Source organism: Nerophis lumbriciformis, linkage group LG17 (assembly GCF_033978685.3).
Source record: "Nerophis lumbriciformis linkage group LG17, RoL_Nlum_v2.1, whole genome shotgun sequence".
In the NCBI taxonomy this organism is placed as follows: domain Eukaryota; kingdom Metazoa; phylum Chordata; class Actinopteri; order Syngnathiformes; family Syngnathidae; genus Nerophis; species Nerophis lumbriciformis.
In genome coordinates this window covers 37,105,001-37,131,304 of record NC_084564.2, presented here as the reverse complement: position 1 = coordinate 37,131,304, position 26,304 = coordinate 37,105,001, and the positions used below count along the sequence as shown (strand labels likewise).

The 26,304-nt window shown below is 46.7% G+C and overlaps 1 protein-coding gene across 5 annotated transcripts in view; it reads right to left on the bottom strand.

The window, feature by feature from the left end:
• lrfn1 (leucine rich repeat and fibronectin type III domain containing 1) overlaps window positions 1–26,304 on the bottom strand; it is a 706,779-nt gene that overhangs the window by 147,308 nt on the left and 533,167 nt on the right. For all 5 annotated transcript variants that reach the window (XM_061973170.1, XM_061973169.1, XM_061973171.1 and 2 more), the window contains one exon: window positions 3,887–4,000. The gene's annotated coding sequence lies outside the window, so the exon portion shown is untranslated. The remainder of the gene's footprint in view (window positions 1–3,886; window positions 4,001–26,304) is intronic.

Sequence of the window (26,304 nt, the reverse complement as noted above, 5' to 3'; positions counted from 1 at the left end):
CATTTAAAATGCTTTTTTTCCCTCAAAACTCGACAGTGCGCCTTATAACCTGTTGCACCTAATGTACGGAATAATTCTGTTTTTTCTTACCGACCTCGAAGCAATTTTATCTGGTACATGGTGTAATGATAAGTGTGATCAGTAGATGGCAGTCAAACATAAGATATACGTGTCGACTGCACTATGATGGCGAATATGACTCAAGTAAACAACACCAACATTTTATATGTTCCATTGAAAATATAGAACACGGCGCTCAAAGACCTATCAAAATGTTTTAATACGACTATGGTAAGCTATGAAGCCGCACCTACGAGTATTATTATGGTGTGTCTATAAGGTAAGACATTATCTGGCGTTTTGTTTCGCAATATTATGCAAAAGCAACTTTTCATAAGAGATACGTAAGTTCAAGTTCAAATGTTTGATATCTATATACTAGTTGAAAATAGCCCCGTGAGAAATTAATTGTACATTTTTAATCTTGCTCCTTGAAAAACTCGGAATCGAGGATCCCTGGGATCAAAACGAGAAACCGGAACCCGAACCAAAATAGTCCAAATTCAAATGATGCCACACCCTAACCAACAAACCCTTTTGGTAGATTTGCAGTCAAAATGTGTTTCCTCTACAGACTAAGCCAGTGTTTTTCAAGTGGTACGCGGCCTCTATCTAGTGGTATGCCAAAAAAAAACCCACTTGATTAAAGTACAGCGTTTTATTTTCCTATATTCAAACACAGTGTTACTGTTCAAACTGTGTGTAATGTTGCAGTGGCCAAAAATATTACATATACCGTATTTGGGACAACAGAGACTCTTACCAGGAGGACTGAGCACCATAGACAGAGGCGGTGACCTTTCCTCCTGCAGGCGCGCTGGCCACACCTCCCTCCACATACATATACCGTATTTTTCGGACTATAAGGCGCACTTGAAATCCTTTCATTTTCTCAAAAATCGACAGTGCGCCTTATAACCCGGTGCGCCTAATGTACAGCATAATTCTAGTTGTGCTTACTGACCTTAAAGCAATTTTATTTGGTACATGGTGTAATGATAAGTGTGACCAGTAGATGGCAGTCATACATACGAGATACGTGTAGACTACAATATGATGGCAGTAAACAACACCGAAACTTTATATGTTCCATTAAGAATATATAACATTACACATGGCGCTCAGAAATCTGTCAAAATGTTTTTAGCCCGACTTCGGTAAGCTATGAAGCCGCACCGCTTGATGGATTGTCGGCGCATTAAACAGACGAGTATTATTATGGTGTGTGTATAAGGACCGCACCTATTAGCAGACATATTACCTGGCGTTTTGTTTCGCAATATCATGCAAAACCAACTTTTCTTACCTTCTGGTAACTGCTGATGTGTATTTGGGATCTGCATAAGTCATGAAAATGTGCGCACGTCCGCAATTGTAGTCCGTGCCGACACCGTAGTCATAAGCTTCTTCTTTTTCTCTACCTTCTTATAGGACTGTTGCCATTTCTGATATAAAGTAGTGTAAAGTTCTTACTTATATCTGTCAGTAGACTTGCTATCAAAGCGCTAAAACATACCGGTGTAGTGAGTTTACATTATTCACACAAGGAACTTTAGTTATCAGAGAGTTCCCGTCGGACGTTTTTTTACGGGACACATTTCCGGCGCTGTTGTTGCATTATTGAGCCACGGATTAGAAGATGCTTTTCCGTTATTGATTGAAGTAAAGTCTGAATGTCATTAAAACAGTTAACTCCATCTTTTGACACTTCTTCCACTTCCGTCCTTGCACTCTACACCGCTACAACAAAGATGACGGGGAGAAGACGCTGCCGAAGGTGAGCCACGTAAGTAAGACCACCCACAAAACTAAGATATAGCACATACTAACACTTTGTTGGGATATATTATGTTGGGATATAATTAAGATAATTAATGATAAAGTGATTAAGAAATGTTCAGTATATATATATGCCGTGTAACCAGTCATATCCTTTAAGTTCCAGTTGGAACTGGGTCCGAGTTCATGTCTACGAACATTCACTCTTATCGTCCACATTCTTGCTACTGTTGACGTGGCTTTTTTTGCCAAGACCTGAAGGACAACACCAGATATGAAGTCTGATTCCAGGAAAGAGAAGGCAGAGGAAGATTCCACCCCTGGAAGCAGACACCTCGTTGCATATTGATACATTGTGGTATATATTGTAAGAGCGCGAGGGGCAGGGCGCGTCCGGACCGCCCTGTGTAAGTCGCCGTGTTGAATTTTACTCGGGACAGATAGCCCTAAGACAAATTGATTTCAAGTGTATACATCGCGTCCTCTTTTAAAGGGGAACATTATCACCAGACCTTGATGTTGCAGAAAAAAGACCATATATTTTTTTAACCGATTTCCGAACTCTAAATGGGTGAATTTTGGCGAATTAAACGCCTTTCTAATATTCGCTCTCGGAGCGATGACGTCACAACGTGGCGTCACATCGGGAAGCAATCCGCCATTTTCTCAAACACCGAGTCAAATCACCTCTGTTATTTTCCGTTTTTTCGACTGTTTTCCGTACCTTGGAGACATCATGCCTCGTCGGTGTGTTGTCGGAGGGTGTAACAACACGAACAGGGACGGATTCAAGTTGCACCAGTGGCCCAAAGATGCGAAAGTGGCAAGAAATTGGACGTTTGTTCCGCACACTTTACCGAGGAAAGCTATGCTATGACAGAGATGGCAAGAATGTGTGGATATCCTGCGACACTCAAAGCAGATGCATTTCCAACGATAAAGTCAAAGAAATCTGCCGCCAGACCCCCATTGAATCTGCCGGAGTGTGTGAGCAATTCAGGGACAAAGGACCTCGGTAGCACGGCAAGCAATGGCGGCAGTTTGTTCCCGCAGACGAGCGAGCTAAACCCCCTGGATGTCTTGGCTCACACCGTCCCTTTTGCCACCGAAGATGATCAAGAGAAGAATATCGACCCTAGCTTCCCTGGCCTGCTGACATCAACTCCAAAACTGGACAGATCAGCTTTCAGGAAAAGAGCGCGGATGAGGGTATGTCTACAGAATATATTAATTGATGAAAATTGGGCTGTCTGCACTCTGAAATTGCATGTTGTTGCCAAATGTATTTCATATGCTGTAAACCTAGTTCATAGTTGTTAGTTTCCTTTAATGCCAAACAAACACAAACCAATCGTTGGTTAGAAGGCGATCGCCGAATTCGTCCTCGCTTTCTCTCTCGTGTCGTTTTCGTCGGTTTCGCTTGCATACGGTTCAAACCGATATGGCTCAATAACTTCAGTTTCTTCTTCAATTTCGTTTTCGCTACCTGCCTCCACACTACAACCATCCGTTTCAATACATGCGTAATCTGTTGAATCGCTTAAGCCGCTGAAATCCGAGTCTGAATCCGAGCTAATGTCGCTATAGCTTGCTGTTCTATGCGCCATGTTTGTTTGAGTTGGCATCACTATGTGACGTCACAGGAAAATGGACGGGTGTTTATAACGATGGTTAAAATCAGGCTTTTTTTAGGGATATTGCGTGATGGGTAACATTCTGAAAAAAACTTCGACAAATAAAATAAGCCACTGGGAACTGATTTTTAATGGTTTTAACCCTTCTGAAATTGTGATAATGTTCCCCTTTAAACATCTTCTGGCTCCAGATTAAACGCAATACGTCGACAACTGACAAACACAGTCTGGAGGACAAGCTGCATGGAAAAGTCACTTGCCCTAATTCAGCTCCGCACCTGCAGTCTTCCCCGTAACAAATTGCCGTCTCTGATCTGCATATGCTGCAACTTCAATGTGCTGATGCACCACTGCCAACGCAACACTTTCTGCCCCTGCTAAAGGTGAGACGGCAGCTGCAAGAATGAACTCACCAGAAATATCAAGCTGGTGTCTCCATTGCGGGTCTCGCTTCAGTGTCTCGTGCAGCTGGATGCCGACTCCCCACTCGGGGTGGTATGGGTAGCGTGTCACCAAAAAAGCACCACCTATAGGGCAAAAGAGATTATTAGGTTTTTTTCCCACCAGAATAAATAGATGACATTGTCCGGACAGTAAAACATGTCAAAAACGTTAACAGTGTTGTCAGCAATAGTCTTTCAGCTCCTCCAAAAGGTCAAACACTTTCTGTGAAATCTCTGACTTTGAAGGGGTGATTCATGCCTTTGTTTCTGCAAAACCGGACAATTGTTACAGTCTTTGTGCAGGCATTAGTCAGTCTCTGTTTCCTCCTCTGCAGCTGCTGCCTGGCGATTCAAGAGCGCTTGGTTTTAGCTTCCGAGAGTCGATTAATGTGTTTTTAAGTATCACACAGGTTCACACTGTCTTATCTCTGTGATCTTCAAGCAGCAGACACTCCTTCAAGATCACTGCTAATCAGACGCTCCGAGTTGTCATGAGGTTTAGGCCCTGTGGAGATGCGGGGCCGGCGGTCCGACACCGGGGCCCGCTCCAAGATGGCGGCGAGGGGGCGTGGCCTGCAGACCCGCGTCCAAATGGACTACAGGTGCGTGGGTCGGGCAGCTGGGCACAATCAGATAATCTGTCCGTGTATAAAAGGGTGACAGCCAAGAGAGACAGGAGGAGAGGTGGAGAGCAAGAAGCAAGACGCGGAGCACAGTACACCACGCAAACGACGGCGACGTGCTGCTGAAAAGTAGACGGCGAACGACGGAGACGTGCTGCTGAAAAGCAGACGGCGGACGGGAGGAAACCATCCTCTGCTACCACGCGAACGACGGCGACGTGCTGCTGAAAAGTAGACGGCGAACGACGGCGACGTGCTGCTGAAAAGCAGACGGCGGCCGGGAGGAAACCATCCTCTGCTACCACGCGAACGACGGCGACGTGCTGCTGAAAAGTAGACGGCGAACGACGGCGACGTGCTGCTGAAAAGCAGACGGCGGACGGGAGGAAACCATTCGTGTGCTACCACGCGAACAACGGCGACGTGCTGCTGAAAAGTAGACGGCGGACGGGAGGAAACCATCCTCTGCTACCACGCGAACGACGGCGACGTGCTGCTGAAAAGTAGACGGCGAACGACGGCGACGTGCTGCTGAAAAGCAGACGGCAAACGGGAGGAAACCATCCTCTGCTACCACGCGAACGACGGCGACGTGCTGCTGAAAAGTAGACGGCGAACGACGGCAACGTGCTGCTGAAAAGCCAACGGCGGATGGGAGGAAACCATCCTCTGCTACCACGCGAACGACGGCGACGTGCTGCTGAAAAGTAGACGGCGAACGACGGCGACGTGCTGCTGAAAAGCAGACGGCGGACGGGAGGAAACCATCCTCTGCTACCACGCGAACGACGGCGGCGTGCTGCTGAAAAGTAGACGGCGAACGACGGCGACGTGCTGCTGAAAAGCAGACGGCGGACGGGAGGAAACCATCCTCTGCTACCACGCGAACGACGGCGACGTGCTGCTGAAAAGTAGACGGCGAACGACGGCGACGTGCTGCTGAAAAGCAGACGGCGGACGGGAGGAAACCATTCGTGTGCTACCACGCGAACAACGGCGACGTGCTGCTGAAAAGTAGACGGCGGACGGGAGGAAACCATCCTCTGCTACCACGCGAACGACGGCGACGTGCTGCTGAAAAGTAGACGGCGAACGACGGCGACGTGCTGCTGAAAAGCAGACGGCAAACGGGAGGAAACCATCCTCTGCTACCACGCGAACGACGGCGACGTGCTGCTGAAAAGTAGACGGCGAACGACGGCAACGTGCTGCTGAAAAGCCAACGGCGGATGGGAGGAAACCATCCTCTGCTACCACGCGAACGACGGCGACGTGCTGCTGAAAAGTAGACGGCGAACGACGGCGACGTGCTGCTGAAAAGCAGACGGCGGACGGGAGGAAACCATCCTCTGCTACCACGCGAACGACGGCGGCGTGCTGCTGAAAAGTAGACGGCGAACGACGGCGACGTGCTGCTGAAAAGCAGACGGCGGACGGGAGGAAACCATCCTCTGCTACCACGCGAACGACGGCGACGTGCTGCTGAAAAGTAGACGGCGAACGACGGCGACGTGCTGCTGAAAAGCAGACGGCGGACGGGAGGAAACCATCCTCTGCTACCACGTGAACGACGGCGACGTGCTGCTGAAAAGTAGACGGCGGACGGGAGGAAACCATCCTCTGCTACCACGCGAACGACGGCGACGTGCTGCTGAAAAGTAGACGGCGAACGACGGCGACGTGCTGCTGAAAAGCAGACGGCAAACGGGAGGAAACCATCCTCTGCTACCACGCGAACGACGGCGACGTGCTGCTGAAAAGTAGACGGCGAACGACGGCGACGTGCTGCTGAAAAGCAGACGGCGGCCGGGAGGAAACCATCCTCTGCTACCACGCGAACGACGGCGACGTGCTGCTGAAAAGTAGACGGCGAACGACGGCGACGTGCTGCTGAAAAGCAGACGGCGGACGGGAGGAAACCATCCTCTGCTACCATGCGAACAACAGCGACGTGCTGCTGAAAAGTAGACGGCGGACGGGAGGAAACCATCCTCTGCTACCACGCGAACGACGGCGACGTGCTGCTGAAAAGTAGACGGCGAACGACGGCGACGTGCTGCTGAAAAGCAGACGGCAAACGGGAGGAAACCATCCTCTGCTACCACGCGAACGACGGCGACGTGCTGCTGAAAAGTAGACGGCGAACGACGGCGAACGACGGCAACGTGCTGCTGAAAAGCCAACGGCGGACGGGAGGAAACCATCCTCTGCTACCACGCGAACGACGGCGACGTGCTGCTGAAAAGTAGACGGCGAACGACGGCGACGTGCTGCTGAAAAGCAGACGGCGGACGGGAGGAAACCATCCTCTGCTACCACGCGAACGACGGCGATGTGCTGCTGAAAAGTAGACGGCGAACGACGGCGACGTGCTGCTGAAAAGCAGACGGCGGACGGGAGGAAACCATCCTCTGCTACCACGCGAACGACGGCGACGTGCTGCTGAAAAGTAGACGGCGAACGACGGCGAACGACGGCGACGTGCTGCTGAAAAGCAGACGGTGGACGGGAGGAAACCATCCTCTGCTACCACGCGAACGACGGCGACGTGCTGCTGAAAAGTAGACGGCGAACGACGGAGACGTGCTGCTGAAAAGCAGACGGCGGACGGGAGGAAACCATCCTCTGCTACCACGCGAACGACGGCGACGTGCTGCTGAAAAGTAGACGGCGAACAACGGCGATGTGCTGCTGAAAAGCAGACGGCGGACGGGAGGAAACCATCCTCTGCTACCACGCGAACGACGGCGACGTGCTGCTGAAAAGTAGACGGCGAACGACGGCGACGTGCTGCTGAAAAGCAGACGGCGGACGGGAGGAAACCATCCTCTGCTACCACGCGAACGACGGCGACGTGCTGCTGAAAAGTAGACGGCGGACGGGAGGAAACCATCCTCTGCTACCACGCGAACGACGGCAACGTGCTGCTGAAAAGTAGACGGCGAACGACGGCGACGTGCTGCTGAAAAGCAGACGGCGGACGGGAGGAAACCATCCTCTGCTACCACGCGAACGACGGCGATGTGCTGCTGAAAAGTAGACGGCGAACGACGGCGACGTGCTGCTGAAAAGCAGACGGCGGACGGGAGGAAACCATCCTCTGCTACCACGCGAACGACGGCGACGTGCTGCTGAAAAGTAGACGGCGAACGACGGCGAACGACGGCGACGTGCTGCTGAAAAGCAGACGGTGGACGGGAGGAAACCATCCTCTGCTACCACGCGAACGACGGCGACGTGCTGCTGAAAAGTAGACGGCGAACGACGGAGACGTGCTGCTGAAAAGCAGACGGCGGACGGGAGGAAACCATCCTCTGCTACCACGCGAACGACGGCGACGTGCTGCTGAAAAGTAGACGGCGAACAACGGCGATGTGCTGCTGAAAAGCAGACGGCGGACGGGAGGAAACCATCCTCTGCTACCACGCGAACGACGGCGACGTGCTGCTGAAAAGTAGACGGCGAACGACGGCGACGTGCTGCTGAAAAGCAGACGGCGGACGGGAGGAAACCATCCTCTGCTACCACGCGAACGACGGCGACGTGCTGCTGAAAAGTAGACGGCGGACGGGAGGAAACCATCCTCTGCTACCACGCGAACGACGGCAACGTGCTGCTGAAAAGTAGACGGCGAACGACGGCGACGTGCTGCTGAAAAGCAGACGGCGGACGGGAGGAAACCATCCTCTGCTACCACGCGAACGACAGCGACGTGCTGCTGAAAAGTAGACGGCGGACGGGAGGAAACCATCCTCTGCTACCACGCGAACGACGGCGACGTGCTGCTGAAAAGTAGACGGCGAACGACGGCGACGTGCTGCTGAAAAGCAGACGGCGGACGGGAGGAAACCATCCTCTGCTACCACGCGAACGACGGCGACATGCTGCTGAAAAGTAGACGGCTAACGACGGCGACGTGCTGCTGAAAAGCAGACGGCGGACGGGAGGAAACCATCCTCTGCTACCACGCGAACGACGGCGACGTGCTGCTGAAAAGTAGACGGCGAACGACGGCGACGTGCTGCTGAAAAGCAGACGGCGGACGGGAGGAAACCATCCTCTGCTACCACGCGAACGACGGCGACGTGCTGCTGAAAAGCAGACGGCGGACGGGAGGAAACCATCCTCTGCTACCACGCGAACGACGGCGACGTGCTGCTGAAAAGTAGACGGCGAACGACGGCGACGTGCTGCTGAAAAGTAGACGGCGAACGACGGCGACGTGCTGCTGAAAAGCAGACGGCGGACGGGAGGAAACCATCCTCTGCTACCACGCGAACGACGGCGACGTGCTGCTGAAAAATAGACGACGGCGACGTGCTGCTGAAAAGTAGACGGCGAACGACGGCGACGTGCTGCTGAAAAGCAGACGGCGGACGGGAGGAAACCATCCTCTGCTACCACGCGAACGACGGCGACGTGCTGCTGAAAAGCAGACGGCGGACGGGAGGAAACCATCCTCTGCTACCACGCGAACGACGGCGACGTGCTGCTGAAAAGTAGACGGCGAACGACGGCGACGTGCTGCTGAAAAGTAGACGGCGAACGACGGCGAACGACGGCGAACGACGGCGAACGACGGCGAACGACGGCGAACGACGGCGACGTGCTGCTGAAAAGCAGACGGCGGACGGGAGGAAACCATCCTCTGCTACCACGCGAACGACGGCGTTGTGCTGCTGAAAAGTAGACGGCGAACGACGGAGACCTGCTGCTGAAAAGCAGACGGCGGACGGGAGGAAACCATCCTCTGCTACCACGCGAACGACGGCGACGTGCTGCTGAAAAGTAGACGGCGAACGACGGCGACGTGCTGCTGTAAAAGCAGACGGCGGACGGGAGGAAACCATCCTCTGCTACCACGCAAACGACGGCGACGTGCTGCTGAAAAGTAGACGGCGAACGACGGCGACGTGCTGCTGTAAAAGCAGACGGCGGACGGGAGGAAACCATCCTCTGCTACCACGCGAACGACGGCGACGTGCTGCTGAAAAGTAGACGGCGAACGACGGCGACGTGCTGCTGAAAAGCAGACGGCGGACGGGAGGAAACCATCCTCTGCTACCACGCGAACGACGGAGACGTGCTGCTGAAAAGTAGATGGCGAACGACAGCGACGTGCTGCTGAAAAGCAGACGGCGGACGGGAGGAAACCATCCTCTGCTACCACGCGAACGACGGCGACGTGCTGCTGAAAAGTAGACGGCGAACGACGGCGACGTGCTGCTGAAAAGCAGACGGCGGACGGGAGGAAACCATCCTCTGCTACCACGCGAACGACGGCGATGTGCTGCTGAAAAGTAGACGGCGAACGACGGCGACGTGCTGCTGAAAAGCAGACGGCGGACGGGAGGAAACCATCCTCTGCTACCACGCAAACGACGGCGACGTGCTGCTGAAAAGTAGACGGCGAACGACGGCGACGTGCTGCTGTAAAAGCAGACGGCGGACGGGAGGAAACCATCCTCTGCTACCACGCGAACGACGGCGACGTGCTGCTGAAAAGTAGACGGCGAACGACGGCGACGTGCTGCTGAAAAGCAGACGGCGGACGGGAGGAAACCATCCTCTGCTACCACGCGAACGACGGAGACGTGCTGCTGAAAAGTAGATGGCGAACGACAGCGACGTGCTGCTGAAAAGCAGACGGCGGACGGGAGGAAACCATCCTCTGCTACCACGCGAACGACGGCGACGTGCTGCTGAAAAGTAGACGGCGAACGACGGCGACGTGCTGCTGAAAAGCAGACGGCGGACGGGAGGAAACCATCCTCTGCTACCACGCGAACGACGGCGATGTGCTGCTGAAAAGTAGACGGCGAACGACGGCGACGTGCTGCTGAAAAGCAGACGGCGGACGGGAGGAAACCATCCTCTGCTACCACGCGAACGACGGCGACGTGCTGCTGAAAAGCAGACGGCGGACGGAAGGAAACCATTCGTGTGCTCACGTAAGAAAAGGCAGCGGCTGAAAATCACGCCAAAGACTCTGTTCCTGAAAAAATAAAGAAGTCTAAACCATCTCATGACAATGTCTTCCCTGGAATGGTCCTGAGAACTCACCCGGAAGCAAGGGTCTTCCACAGGCCCCTTCTAGACTAGCCGGCTAAGGTTATCCAGGGTAAATCCCACCTAACCATATCCTTGTCCACACACACACACAATGGTCGTTTAAGACCCCCTCCCCCACTCTGTCAGCCGGCGCAACGCGACCTAGTAGAAAATGCGCACGTCATAGTCACCTCCGGTGTTGCTTTGTGTGCAAGTTCTTAAATTGAACTTATCTGAACAATATCCAGTGTTGTGGTACTTCAGTTAACTGGAATCCGGTGTTCTGTGGGGCCCTATTGTAGAGAATCACACCTGAGCCATCATAAATTAATCAAATCTTTAATAAACACGTGAACGTACACAATGTGACAAAGAATATTTTACAACAATCAATCTAGGGATCAAGGACACTAGATCAGGACACTCCTCACTCTTTTGCCTTCACCTTCATTGTCCATTCGTTTTTGGTGACTTTATATACTCTGGACCTAGTCGTTGAGTCCGTGACATACATGGAGGACAATAACTGATACAGTCTGCATTCGCCGTTTTCCGTAGTCTTCCCTCGACGGCCAGGTAATACAAAGCACACACTACCTTTTTTTATCACACCCACGAGAGCCCGGATTCTCGTTGACTCTCCTTCGACAAATGGACAAAGTTTTTCGGTAAGTAGAATCACAGCTGACCTGGGCATTGGAAAGTTCTCTTGCCGTCCGAGAAGTGTTGTATCCCAAATAGCTGCAATCGCTTTCTCTTAAAGGCCTACTGAAATACGATTTTCTTATTTAAACGGGGATAGCAGGTCCATTCTATGTGTCATACTTGATCATTTCGCGATATTGCCATATTTTTGCTGAAAGGATTTAGTAGAGAACATCGACGATAAAGTTCGCAACTTTTGGTCGCTGATAAAAAAGCCTTGACTGTACCGGAAGTAGCAGACGGTATGCGCGTGACGTCACAGGTTGTGGAGCTCCTCACATCCGCACATTGTTTACAATCATGGCCACCAGCAGCGAGAGCGATTCGGACCGAGAAAGCAACGATTTCCCCGTTAATTTGAGCGAGGATGAAAGATTTGTGGATGAGGAAAGTGAGAGTGAAGGACTAGAGGGCAGTGGGAGCGATTCAGATAGGGAAGATGCTGTGAGAGGCAGGTGGGACCTGATATTCAGCTGGGAATGACTAAAACAGTAAATAAACACAAGACATATATATACTCTATTAGCCACAACACAACCAGGCTTATATTTAATATGCCACAAATTAATCCCGCATAACAAACACCTCCCCCCTCCCATCCATATAACCCGCCAATACAACTCAAACACCAACAATCCCACAGCCCAAAGTACTGTTCACATCCCCAAAGTTCATACAGCACATATATTTCCTCAAAGTCCCCAAAGTTACGTACGTGACATGCACATAGCGGCACGCACGTACGGGCAAGCGATCAAATGTTTGGAAGCCGCAGCTGCATGCGTACTCACGGTACCGCGTCTGCGTATCCAACTCAAAGTCCTCCTGGTAAGAGTCTCTGTTGTCCCAGTTCTCCACAGGCCAATGGTAAAGCTTGACTGTCATCTTTCGGGAATGTAAAGAATGAAACACCGGCTGTGTTATCCGGCACAACAGTCAGGGGGTGCATTCTACGGCGGGGGTGCGTTATCCAGCACAACACCTGCCGCAACACACCGCTTCCCACCTACAGCTTTCTTCTTTGCTGTCTCCATTGTTCATTGAACAAATTGCAAAAGATTCACCAACACAGATGTCCAGAATACTGTGGAATTTTGCGATGAAAACAGACGACTTAATAGCTGGCCGTATTGGCATGTGTTGCAATGTTAAGATTTCATCATTGATATATAAACTATCAGACTGCGTGGTCGCTAGTAGTGGGTTTCAGTAGGCCTTTAAAGTATTCATGTGTGATTTCCACAAGCATCTGTACATGTAGAAGATGGAGAAACACGGGCGTGTCTGGATGTCTCGTCTCCATATTTCCAGTGGTTACCTCCGAGTTACGAAACCGCTTTATCATGAAGATGGCTGTGGCACGTTCTTTCTGACGTCACTTCCTGTGTGGGGCGCGGTCTTTCTGACTTCAATTCCTCTCCGAACTCAGTTTGTAAACGATCAATGATTCCATACAAAGCTAAGAGCAGGAGATTCAAGAAATTCCGAGGAAGGAAACCTTAAAGGATAGTTTAGTGTGGCTGAAACGGGGCTAAATAATTATTAGTTTAAGGGCTTATCTGGCTTAGTGTAGACATAGCCTTAGATTAAAACACATCAGCAACAGAGCGTTTTCTACATGGAGGGATGGAATAAACAAAGCACTAGCCAATTAATCAATCAAATATAAGTTCAATCATTGTGTGAATGCTCCAAAGCAGTTTTCTACACCAAAATTAATCTGTTTATTAAACTTTTTCAACTTCTTCTTCTTCTCCAGATTTTGGTGCGCTCTACCTTCCACATTTTTCACCCGATTCCAACCGTTCCAACTTCAAACTGTTCAGTTTATTCGGAAATCACGGGCATTCCCTTGACATATTCCCAAAATTCCCAGAATTCCAGGTTTTCTGGGACATTTTGATCATATTACGCTTATACTACTGGCTTCCTGTACACTTAAGATGCGCCTTTAAGGTTTTACTACTTACTAGAGATGCGCGGTTTGCGGACACAACCGCGGAGTCCGCGGATAATCCGCGGGTCGGGCGGGTGACATGACGAAAAAAATAGATTGTAAATAGATTCGGGCGTTTGAACCAATTCGGAAATATATATACATAGTTAAATGTTGTTACCCACATACGAAAAACGTATAGATTTTATCGGTCCTTTAGGTGGAGCTGATGGTGCATCACCGAAAAAGAAAAGGATTGACTTCACAGAATGGGAGGAGGATACACCTGTGCTTGTTGATGAAGTAGAGGATTATTCCTCTACAAACTTGCATCTCGACGGATCAGCAGAGGGAAATCTACTTTCCTTTTGGGGGAAACAAGGACAATCATTCCCACGACTACAACACCTTGCCAAGAGAATCCTACGCGTCCCAGCAACAAGTGCCGCAAGTGAGCGCTCCTTCAGCACAGCAGGGCGCATTTTAGAGGCCAGGCGCTCTCGCCTGAATCCTGGCACTGTAGATGCCATTTTATTCCTGCATAGTAGACATACGGTTGGATATGTTAAACGAATTAGTCTACGTTACCTAGGCTATACCAAATAAGCCCATGTCTAACCTATACTGAGTTCGGTCAGCTAAATAATTTTGATGGTTACGTGTTGTTTGGGCGCACTACAATGCAAAGGAATTAAGGCAATTGCGTTGTTTATTGTGTTTTTTTCTATTCGAGATATACTACTGTGTGTCAATTATTTGGCCTCGCTTTCAAGTGAAGCGCATCTCCGATTGGCGACAATGTAAGGATATTTAGCCTGCTTTGTTTGTCGCGACCGTCTATTTTCATTATAATTCAAGTTTGATGATAAAGTGCAGTCTGGTGGGTTTGATTTCCCCCCTTCAGCTTTTTGCCTTGGCCAATAAGTTGCAGGTAATTTATTATTATTTATTTAATTTATTTTTGTTTAAATAGGGATGACATACATATGTTATTGTATAATTTAAGTTTGTGCGCGTGATTGACAGCCTGAAGCTTATGAGGCACATTTTTTATTTATTTTTTTATTTCAACTTAAAAACGTATGAGCCTATGCCTACAACATAGGCTTTGTGTTTATCTTTATTTTTCTGCCTGTCGTTGACAATGGAGATTGTCTGATATTTTGTCATGGCTGCAGATCAATCAATAAAGGTTCATCTTTGTCGCGAAATTGTTCACTGCTTCACTGTGCACCCCGCCCTCGTCCCTATTTGAGCATTATAACGTTAACAAGTTAATATTCATTGAAATAAATTCAGAATTTTTTTTTTACCTAACGGAAATATAGGCCTAGTCTTTCTAAAACATTTTTTTAACTTCTTAAAAGCCTCGTTCTGCTTGCTGCAACTGCGCACACAAAGTGTGAGGAACGCACTCCTGATCTGAGGGCATTGGCAACAATAGTCAACACTTTCTTAATGGAAATGACAATAATACTATAATAATGATAAATAATATTATCACGCATTAATATATCTTAGCCACTAATGCGTGGCAAGCATTGAATGTCTCTGCTGCATTGGATCAGTCTCCTTTCTTTAACAGGCAAAAGCTTTATAACCTCACTAATGCCTTGCATCGTCTATATTAGATATATAACAACGGGCGGGTGCGGGCGGGTGTGGTTTTGATAAAATGTTGGTTCGGGTGATGGCGGATGGATGACGACATTTGTGATGCGGTTGCGGATGAAATAATTGCCTATCTGCGCATCTCTACTACTTACGTATAAAATACTAAAGGGTCTAGCTCAGGGGTGTCAAACTCATTTTAGCTCAGGGGTCACATGGAGGAAAATCTGTGCACACACGGGCCGGACTATTAAAATCATGGCATTACAACCAAAAAATAAAGACAACTTCAGATTGTTTTCTTTGTCTTAGCACAAAAACATTCTGAACATATCACAATAAAAATATAGAAAAAAATTCAGGCAGCGGTAAAGTTTAGATCCATGAAGGAAAGAAGAAAGTGAATGAATGTTTATAACTGAATACATTTACATATTTACATATGCATAAAAAATGTTTTCTTTTGTATTTTTTTTTTTAATGATCTAAGTAACGTTTATGACGACCTTTTTCCAAAACAATATAGAATGTGAGATATAACAGGATAATGCATACATTTATCGCTTGTTTTCAAAAAACTATTACAAAAAATTTACTGTGGGACCCTATTTTTCTGACTTGATGGGGTCCCTGGGACCCCATATTCAAAATTCCTAGCATCAACACTAATGGAGTATTGGTGCGTGCAAAACAACAGGCCTGCGGACCGGTTCTACTACTAATCAAATATCATCCCGGGGGCCATGGATCATTCAATCGCAGGCCGGGTCTGGCCTGCGGGCCTGCGGGACTTGACTTTGACACCTATGGTCTAGCTCCATCCCATCTTGCTGATTGTATTGTACCATATGTCCCGGCAAGAAATCTGCGTTATAAGAACTCTGGCTTATTAGTGATTCCCAGAGCCTAAAAAAAGTCTGCGGGCAATAGAGCGTTTTCTATTGGGGCTCCAGTACTCTGGAATGCCCTCCCGGTAACAGTTAGAGATGCTACCTCAGTAGAAGCATTTAAGTCCCATCTTAAAACTCATTTGTATACTCTAGCCTTTAAATAGACCCCCTTTTAGACCAGTTGATCTGCCGTCTCTTTTCTGCTGGCCCCTTCTCCTGCGTGGAGAGGTTATTAGGTGACCACAGATGAGGCGCAAGCTGTTCAAAGTCGGGACCAGGGGTGGACCATTCATCTGTGCATCATTTGAGCACGTCTCTGCCCTGCTGACCTGTCTCCACTCAAGATGATCTCCTGCTGACCCCACTATGGACTGGACTCTCACACTATTAAAGTATGTTAGATCCACTATGGACTGGACTCTCACACTATTAAAGTATGTTAGATCTACTATGGACTGGACTCTCACACTATTATGTTAGATCCACCATGGACTGGACTCTCACTATTATGTTAGATCCACTATGGACTGGACTCTCACACTATTAAAGTATGTTAGATCCACTATGGACTGGACTCTCACACTAGTATGTTAGATCCACTATGGACTGGACTCTCACTATTATGTTAGATCCACTATGGACTGGACTCTCACACTATTATGTTAGATCCACTATAGACTGGACTCTCACATTATTATATTAGATCCACTATGGACTGGACTCTCACACTATTATGTTAGATCCACTATGGACTGGACTCTCACACTATTATGTTAGATCCACTAAGGACTGGACTCTCACTATTATGTTAGATCCACTATGGACTGGACTCTCACACTATTATGTTAGATCCACTATGGACTGGACTCTCACACTATTATGTTAGATCCACTATGGACTGGACTCTCACACTATTATGTTAGATCCACTATAGACTGGACTCTCACATTATTATATTAGATCCACTATGGACTGGACTCTCACACTATTATGTTAGATCCACTATGGACTGGACTCTCACACTATTATGTTAGATCCACTAAGGACTGGACTCTCACTATTATGTTAGATCCACTATGGACTGGACTCTCACACTATTATGTTAGATCCACTATGGACTGGACTCTCACACTATTATGTTAGATCCACTATGGACTGGACTCTCACACTATTATGTTAGAGCCACTATGGACTGGACTCTCACACTATTATGTTAGATCCACTATGGACTGGACTCTCACACTATTATGTTAGATCCACTATGGACTGGACTCTCACAATATTATATTAGATCCACTATGGACTGGACTCTCACAATATTAGGTTAGATCCACTATGGACTGGACTCTCACACTATTATGTTAGATCCACTATGGACTGGACTCTCACACTATTATGTTAGATCCACTAAGGACTGGACTCTCACTATTATGTTAGATCCACTATGGACTGGAATCTCACACTATTATGTTAGATCCACTATGGACTAGACTCTCACAATATTAACTAGATCCATTATGGACTGGACTCTCACTATTATGTTAGATCCACTATGGACTGGACTCTCACAATATTATATTAGATCCACTATGGACTGGACTCTCACAATATTATGTTAGATCCACTATAGACTGGACTCTCACACTATTATATTAGATCCACTATGGACTGGACTCTCACAATATTATATTAGATCCACTATGGACTGGACTCTCACAATATTATGTTAGATCCACTATAGACTGGACTCTCACACTATTATATTAGATCCACTATGGACTGGACTCTCACAATGTTAGGTTAGATCCACTATGGACTGGACTCTCACAATATTATGTTAGATCCACTATAGCCTGGACTCTCACACTATTATATTAGATCCACTATGGACTGGACTCTCACAATATTATATTAGATCCACTATGGACTGGACTCTCACAATATTATGTTAGATCCACTATAGACTGGACTCTCACACTATTATATTAGATCCACTATGGACTGGACTCTCACAATGTTAGGTTAGATCCACTATGGACTGGACTCTCACAATATTATATTAGATCCACTATGGACTGGACTCTCACAATATTATGTTAGCTCCACTATGGACTGGACTCTCACTATTATGTTTGATCCACTATGGACTGGACTCTCACAATATTATGTCAGCTCCACTATGGACTGGACTCTCACTATTATGTTTGATCCACTAAGGACTGGACTCTCACTATTATGTTGGATCCACTATGGACTGGACTCTCAATATTATGTTAGATCCACTATGGACTGGACTTTCACACTAGTATGTTAGATCCACTATGAACTGGACTCCCACTATTAGGTTAGATCCACTATGGACTGGACTCTCACACTATTATGTTAGATCCACTATGGACTGGACTCTCACACTATTATGTTAGATCCACTATGGTCTGGACTCACAATATTATGTTAGATCCACTATGGACTGGACTCTCACACCATTAACTAGATTCACTCGACGTCCATTGCACCGGTCGCCCAGGGAAGGGGGTCCCCACATCTGCAATCCTCTCCAAGGTTTCTCAATGTATCCCTTTGGGTTGAGTTTTTCCTTGCCCTGATGTGGGATCTGAGCCGAGGATGTCGTTGTGGCTTGTGCAGCCCTTTGAGACACTCATGATTTAGGGCTAAATAAATACGATATGATTGATTGACTGATTCAGAATGAATTGGCCATTTTTCAAACCAATTCACGTTCAACACATTCCACCAAATTTAAATGACCTTTTTCCAAGTTCGGAAAAAATTCCAGGATTTTTCAGAAGTCCTGGTTTTCCAAAACCCCTTTTTGCACCCTTTTTTTCTGGCGACTACTCCGTCCACATTTTTCAACGCATTTCAACCGTCAAAACATTCCTCTTAATCAGGACAAAAAAAACGAAGTTTTTTTTTTAACTGGAAAAATTCCTGGTTTTCCCGAAATTCCAGGAATTCCGTAATACCATTTCTCAATTAAACATGTGACTACTTCAACATTTCTCGACCGATTTGAAAAGTTCCAACACCAAACCATTTCAACTCATCCAGACCATTCAAGTTGTTTACCATTTTCAAAAAAATGTCCCGAAATTCCCAAATTTTGGGGAAATTCCCATTGAAGTCAATGGGATATTCTTCAAAGTTCCACAATTTCCACATTTTTCATCTAATTCCAACTGTTCCATCTTCAAAATATTCAGCCTGTTTGGGAATTATGTGCTCTACTTTAACAATTCTAAAAAAAATTCCAGGATCGACTTCAGCATTGGAGCGTTCACACGCAATTCCTTCAGGGATTGCCTCATCTCGTTATCATGTGAAATGCAGTGGTACCTCAATTTAAGAGTGCCCTAATTCTGTATATTTTTTTGAGATAAGAGCTGTCTCTCGGCTGATTATTATGCTTTAAGTTGCAAGCCAACCTCTGAGTTAAAAGCATCATTAGTTGGCGTAGCAGATGACAAAGTGAACCCTGTAAGATCCGCCAAAAACATCTGGTCTTAACCGCTTGCATTAGCTTACAGCTGTAGAAATCGGCATAACTTTGTATTCCAAGCGTGAGAAGGGAGAAAGTGAGCGTGAAGGACGGTGCTGAGAAGACTAAGTGGATGATAGTCATTGAATTAAACAAAGAAATCATCAAAAACATGACAAACTGGTGAAGCAATTCAAGCGTAGTACTTACTGCAAGTCTGCACCATACTGGAGCAGAATGAGTCCAATGCAAGAAAATAATAATAGAATACTATCTAAAGGGCAGATATTTATCATAAAAATATGGAAAAGCTGCTGATGGTGTGTTTGATGGAGAAGCAGCTGGAAGAAGATTTGGTAGAAGTCCACTCTCCAATGCTGTACTATTACTGTCATGTCTGTGTAATCATGTTTTGTTTTGTTTAGTTATTGGACTCTTTAGTTTCTGGCTTTTCACTCCTTTGTCTTGTTTCCATGGTTACCCATTAGTTTCACCTGTTCCACGTTTGGACTCATTGTGCACTCTTGTTTGTCACCATAGCAACCCATTAGTTTTCACCTGCCCTCACGACTCACGCACCTGTCTTTAATCATGTCACTATTATTTAAATCCATTGTTGCCAGGAAGTCTCCCTGGCGACATCATACCCCTGACTTTCTGCTTCTCACTCTGTTTACCTCTGCGCACACCATGCCATGTCAAGTAAGTTTTTTCTATTCATGCCACAGTTAGCGAGTTTTGTTCATGTACATAGTTTTTTTGCCAACGTGCAAGTCTTTTTGTTTCGTTAGTCAAGTTTGTACTTCCGCCTTGAGCGCGCTTTTTGTTCTTTTGTTAGTGTAAAATAAATAATGTCTTCACATTCACGCCATGTCTGGTCCAAATGTTTATTTGCACCACGGGAGAACAAACCACGTCATAGTCCAAGTCCTGACAATTACATTATTTCTTAAAACTACTGTAGTTGTTATTCAGTTGTAATCTTTTTAAACATGATCTAAATGTTTTATTTTATTTTTTAATATTGCATGTTAAAATTGTGCTGTTTTGCTTATCTGCTCAATTGTGGAACAGCCTTCCATGTTTCACAAACATTTGTGAAGGTTTTTTTTTTTTTTTTAAATAATTGTACAAACCCCGTTTCCATATGAGTTGGTAAATTGTGTTAGATGTAAATATAAACGAAATACAATGATTTGCAAATCATTTTCAACCCATATTCAGTTGAATATGCTACAAAGACAACATATTTGATGTTAAAACTGATAAAAAAAAAAAAAATTGTGCAAATAATCATTAACTTTAGAATTTGATGCCAGCAACACATGACAGAGAAGTTGGGAAAGGTGGCAATAAATACTGATAAAGTTGAGGAATGCTCATCAAACACTTATTTGGAACATCCCACAGGTGAACAGGCTAATTGGGAACAGGTGGGTGCCATGATTGGGTATAAAAGTAGATTCCATGAAATGCTCAGTCATTCACAAACAAGGATGGGGCGAGGGTCACCACTTTGTCAACAAATGCGTGAGCAAATTGTTGAACAGTTTAAGAAAAACCTTTCTCAACCAGCTGTTGCAAGGAATTTAGGGATTTCACCATTTACGGTCCTTAATATCATCAAAGTGTTCAGAGAATCTGGAGAAATCACTGCACGCAAGCAGCTAAGCCCGTGACCTTGGATCCCTCAGGCTGTACTGCATCAACAAGCGACATCAGTGTGTAAAGGATATCACCACAAGGGCTCAGGAACACTTCAGAAAGCCACTGTCAGTAACTACAGTTGGTCGCTACATCTGTAAGTGCAAGATAAAACCCTCCTATACAAGGCGAAAACCGTTTATCAACAACACCCAGAAACACAGTCGGCTTCGCTGGGCCTGAGCTGAGATGGACTGATACAAAGTGGAAAAGTGTTCTGTGGTCTGACAAGTCCGCATTTCAAATTGTTTTTGGAAACTGTGGACGTCGTGTCCTCCGGACCAAAGAGGAAAAGAACCATCCAGATTGTTATAGGCGCAAAGTGTAAAAGCCAGCATCTGTGATGGTATGGGGTTGTATTAGTGCCCAAGACATGGGTAACTTACACATCTGTGAAGGCGCCATTAGTGCAAAAAGGTACATACAGGTTTTGGAGCAACAAATGTTGCCATCCAATCAACGTTACCATGGACGCCCCTGCTTATTTCAGCAAGACAATGCCAAGCCACGTGTTACATCAACGTGGCTTCATAGTAAAAGAGTGCGGGTACTAGACTGGCCTGCCTGTAGTCCAGACCTGTCTCCCATTGAAAATGTGTGGCGCATTATGAAGCCTAAAATAGCACAACGGAGACCCCCGGACTGTTGAACAACTTAAGCTGTACATCAAGCAAGAATGGGAAAGAATTCCACCTGAAGAGCTTCAAAAATGTGTCTCCTCAGTTCCCAAATGTTTATTGAGTGTTGTTAAAAGGAAAGGCCATGTAACACAGTGGTGAACATGCCCTTTCCTAACTACTTTGGCACGTGTTGCAGCCATGAAATTCTAAGTTAATTATTATTTGCAAAAAAAAAAACATCAAATATGTTGTCTTTGTAGTGCATTCAATTGAATATGGGTTGAAAATGATTTGCAAATCATTGTATTCCGTTTATAATTACATCTAACACAATTTCCCAACTCATATGGAAACGGGGTTTGTACTTTCAAATCAGTGTTGTTAGTGTGCTCATGCATCACACATTCTAGAAACATTTTGACGAGTAAGAAGCCTCAACAAGTGGGCTGGCTTCGACATTCATTATCTGGTCGGAGACGGCGTTCTAGGAGAGGTGGGCAACATTCCTCAACACACAAGGGGATGCAGTCATACAGTCGTAATCTCATTGACGGCGCTCGCTTCTTCTTCCACTTGGCAGCTTTTTCCCTGCGATATGAACACTGATCTGATTACCAAAGGACGGGAAGGAAGCATACGCACGGGAGAGACAACAACAAAAAAAAAACAGCGTTGGGGAAACCATGACTGTGAACATGTGTCCCGTCATTAATATTTCACTGCATCATCGAAGGTAAAGCTGAACAAAATGAAGCGGGAGGGAGGGAGGGAGGGGGAGTGTGGTAAAGGGAGAGCGATGAAAAATGCATCATATTTTAACACAGCTTGGGAAGGGATCCGTGCAAAACAAAGGAAGAAGCAGATTGACAACAGAGGCTACAGCTCCACTATTAGATAAAGATGGTGGGGAGAGTGTGGTTTGGAATTCCCCTTTTTTAAATGTTGGAAACCGGGAACTGGCAAGGTCAACAACCTTTTACTTTTGTCACTTGTTATGAAAATGGGTGACAAGCGCCAACGCCGTGTCACGACTCTGCATGCAAGGAGGTTGCACGCCATCCAGGAGAGATTACCACATCCCTCGCATTTGTCTACAGAGAGCTATATACAAGACTGTCTCAGAAAATTAGAATATTGTGATAAAGTTCTTTATTTTCTGTAATGCAAATAAAAAAAACAAAAATGTCATACATTCTGCATTCATTACACATCAACTGAAATATTGCAAGCCTTTTATTATTTTAATATTGCTGATTATGGCATACAGCTTAAGAAAACTCAAAAATCATATCTAAAAAAAATCTGAATATTTCCTCGGACCAAGTAAAACAAATAAAAGATTTATAATAGCAAAACAAAATCAAACTTTAGCTCATTTGCATTATTGGGTCTGGTGTCTTTCAGCTTCTTCGTCACAATACCCCACAAATTCTCCATGGGGTTCAGATCAGGGGAGTTGGCAGGCCAATCGAGGACAGTAATGCCATGGTCAGTACACCAGTTACTGGTTGTTTTGGCACTGTGGGCATGTGCCAGATCATGCTGGAAACTGAAATCATCATCTCCATAGAGCTTTTCAACAGATAGAAGCATGTAGTGCTCTAAAATCTCTAGAAGCGTCTGACTTGGGCTATGGAAAAGAAGCACTGAACAGTTGCAGAGTGGTCCAGAGTCCTGTTTTCAGATGATAGCAAGTTTTGTATTTCATTTGGAAGTCAAGGCGCTAGAGTCTGGAGGAAGGCTGGAGAGGAGCAAAATCCAAGTTGCTTGAAGTCCAGTGTGAAGTTCCCACAGTCAGCAATGGTTTGGGGAGCCATGTCAGCTGCTGGTGTTGGCCCACTGTGTTTCATCAGGTCCAGAGTCAATGCAGCTGTGTACCAAGAGATTTTAGAGCACTACATGCTTCCATCTGTTGAAAAGCTCTATGGAGATGATGATTTCATTTTACAACATGATCTGGCACCTGCCCAAAGTGCCAAAACCACCAGTAACTGGTGTACTGACCATGGAATTACTGTCCTCGATTGACCTGCCAACTCCCCTGACCTGAACCCCATTGAGAATTTGTGGGGTATTGTGAAGAAGAAGCTGAAAGACACCAGACCCAATAATGCAAATGAGCTAAAGGCCGCTATTGAAGCATCCTGGGCATCCTTAACACCACAGCAATGCCACAGGCTGATTGCCTCCATGCCACGCCGCATTGATGCAGTAATCAGTGCAAAAGGATTCCCAACCAAGTACTGAGTGCATTAATTGACATTTTCAAATGTTTGATTTTGTTTTACTGTTATAAACCTTTTTTTTTTACTTGGTCTGAGGAAATATTCAAAAATTTTTTAGATACGATTTTTTAGTTTTCTTAAGCTGTATGCCATAATCAGAAATATTAAAAATAATAAAAGGCTTGCAATATTTCAGTTGATGTGTAATGAATCAAGAATGTATGACATGTTCATGTTTTTAGTTGCATTACAGAAAACAAAGGACTTTATCACAATATTCAAATTTTCTGAGACAGTCCTGTATATATATATATATATATATATATATATATATATATATATATATATATATATATATATATATAGTACAGGCCAAAAGTTTGGACACGCCTTCTCGTTCAACGCATTTTCTTTATTTTCATGACTATTTACATTGTAGATTGTCACATCAAAACTATGAATGAACACATGTGGAGTTATGTACTTAACAAAAAGAAAGGGAAATAACGGAAAACATGTTTTATATTCTAGTTTCTTCAAAATAGCCACCCTTTGCTCCGATTTCTGCTTTGCACACTCTGGGCATTCTCTCGATGAGCTTCAAGAGGTAGTCACCTGAAATGGTTTTCACTTCACATGTGTGCCTTATGAGGGTTGATTAGTGTAAATTATTGCTTTATGAATGGGGTTGGGACCATCAGTTGTGTTGTGAATGAGAGGGTGTGTCCAAACTTTCAGCCTGTACTATATATATATATATATATATATAAATAGCCCTGCGATGAGGTGGCAACTTGTCCGGGGTGTACCCCGCCTTCCGTCTGTCATGTCTGTGTAATCATGTTTTGTTTTAGTCATGTTTTGTTTTGTTTAGTTATTGGACTCTTTAGTTTCTGGTTGTTCACTCCCTTGTTTTGTTTCCATAGCAACCCATTAGTTTTCACCTGTCACGTCACGCACCTGTTTCACGTTTTGAGTCACGCACCTGTTTTCGTTAATCATGTCTGTGTTATTTAAGCTTTTCTTTTTCTGTTGGTCAGCCTGGCGACATCACATGTATGCTCTGCACACTCTTTATCCTCTCAAGCCATGTTCACAGTCCCATGCCACAGTAAGTGTTTTGTTTCGTGTTCTTAGTTAATTGCCTTTGTGCTATATTCTTTTTGGTTTCATAGTTTGTTCTCCGCCATTGTGCGCACCTTTAGTTTGTTCTTTTTGTTATTGTAAAAATAAAATATGTACTCATATTCCCGTCTCGCTCGAGCCAACTTTCCGTTGCCTTCCGGAAAATCAAACACCAAGGACCAAGTCCTGACATTATGTCGCCAGCAGAACAGTTTTTCCGCACGAGAGTTGGACAGTTTGGACGAAGCAGCGTGGGAGGTCCTCCGCGCCATGGAGGAGGAAACGCTGCGCTACTCCTCCGTGGAGCGCAGAGATCTGATGTGGGGGCCAAATGGAAGACTGGTGCCAATAAACTCCATGTGGCCCCACGACGTTGGCACGTCGCTCCATTCCTGGAAACGCCGGCAAAAGTGGAAGCAGTCAGGAAGAACTTCCGCGAGCCGGCAGGACACGCCGCTCCCACAAGCCCCTCCCCCTCTGGGCTGAAGCAAGCAGCAGCCAGCCCGGCTTCGCCCTGATGACGTCAAAGACTAGCACCCTCCAGCACGGCCGCCACCACCAGTCTTTCGACCTGCCAAGCCACAGCCTCCAGCACGGCCGCCATCACCGGTCTTTCAGCCTGCCAACAGCAGCTGCACCAAAGCTAGCACCTGTCGTTGCACCACGGCTAGCACCTGTCGCAGCACCACAGCTAGCACCTGTCACTGCACCAAGGCTAGCACCAGTCGCTGCACCATGGCTAGCACCCGTCGCTGCACCACGGCTCGCACCAGTCGCTGCACCACCTCAAGTTCCACCACGCCAAGTTCTACGGCAGGCTCCAGTACCCGCACCACGCCAAGCTCCGGTACCAGCTCCACCCCGCCAAGCGCCGCCAGTCGCAGTTCCACGCCGCCAAGCACCGCCAAGCCAAGACCAAGCACCGCCAAGCCAAGACCAAGCACCGCCACGCCAAGATCAAGATTTATGCCAAGACCAAGACTTATGCCAAGACCAAGACTTATGCCAAGACCAAGATTTATGCCAAGACCAAGATTCATGCCAAGACCAAGATTCATGCCAAGACCAAGACCAAGACCAAAACCCAAGCCAAGACCAAGACCCAAACCAAGACCAAGACCCACCATGCCAAGACCAAGACCCTCCATGCCAAAACCAAGACCCTCCATGCCAAGACCAAGACCCGCCATGCCAAGACCAAGATCCGCCATGCCAAGACCAAGACCCACCCCAAGACCAAGACCCACGCCAAGACCAAGACCCGCCACGCCAAGCTTCGCCACCTGACGCGCCACGCCAGGCTTCGCCGCCTGACGCGCCACGCCAAGCTTCGCCGCCGGATGCGCCACGCCAAGCTTCACCGCCTGACGCGCCACGCCAAGCTTCGCCGCCTGACGAG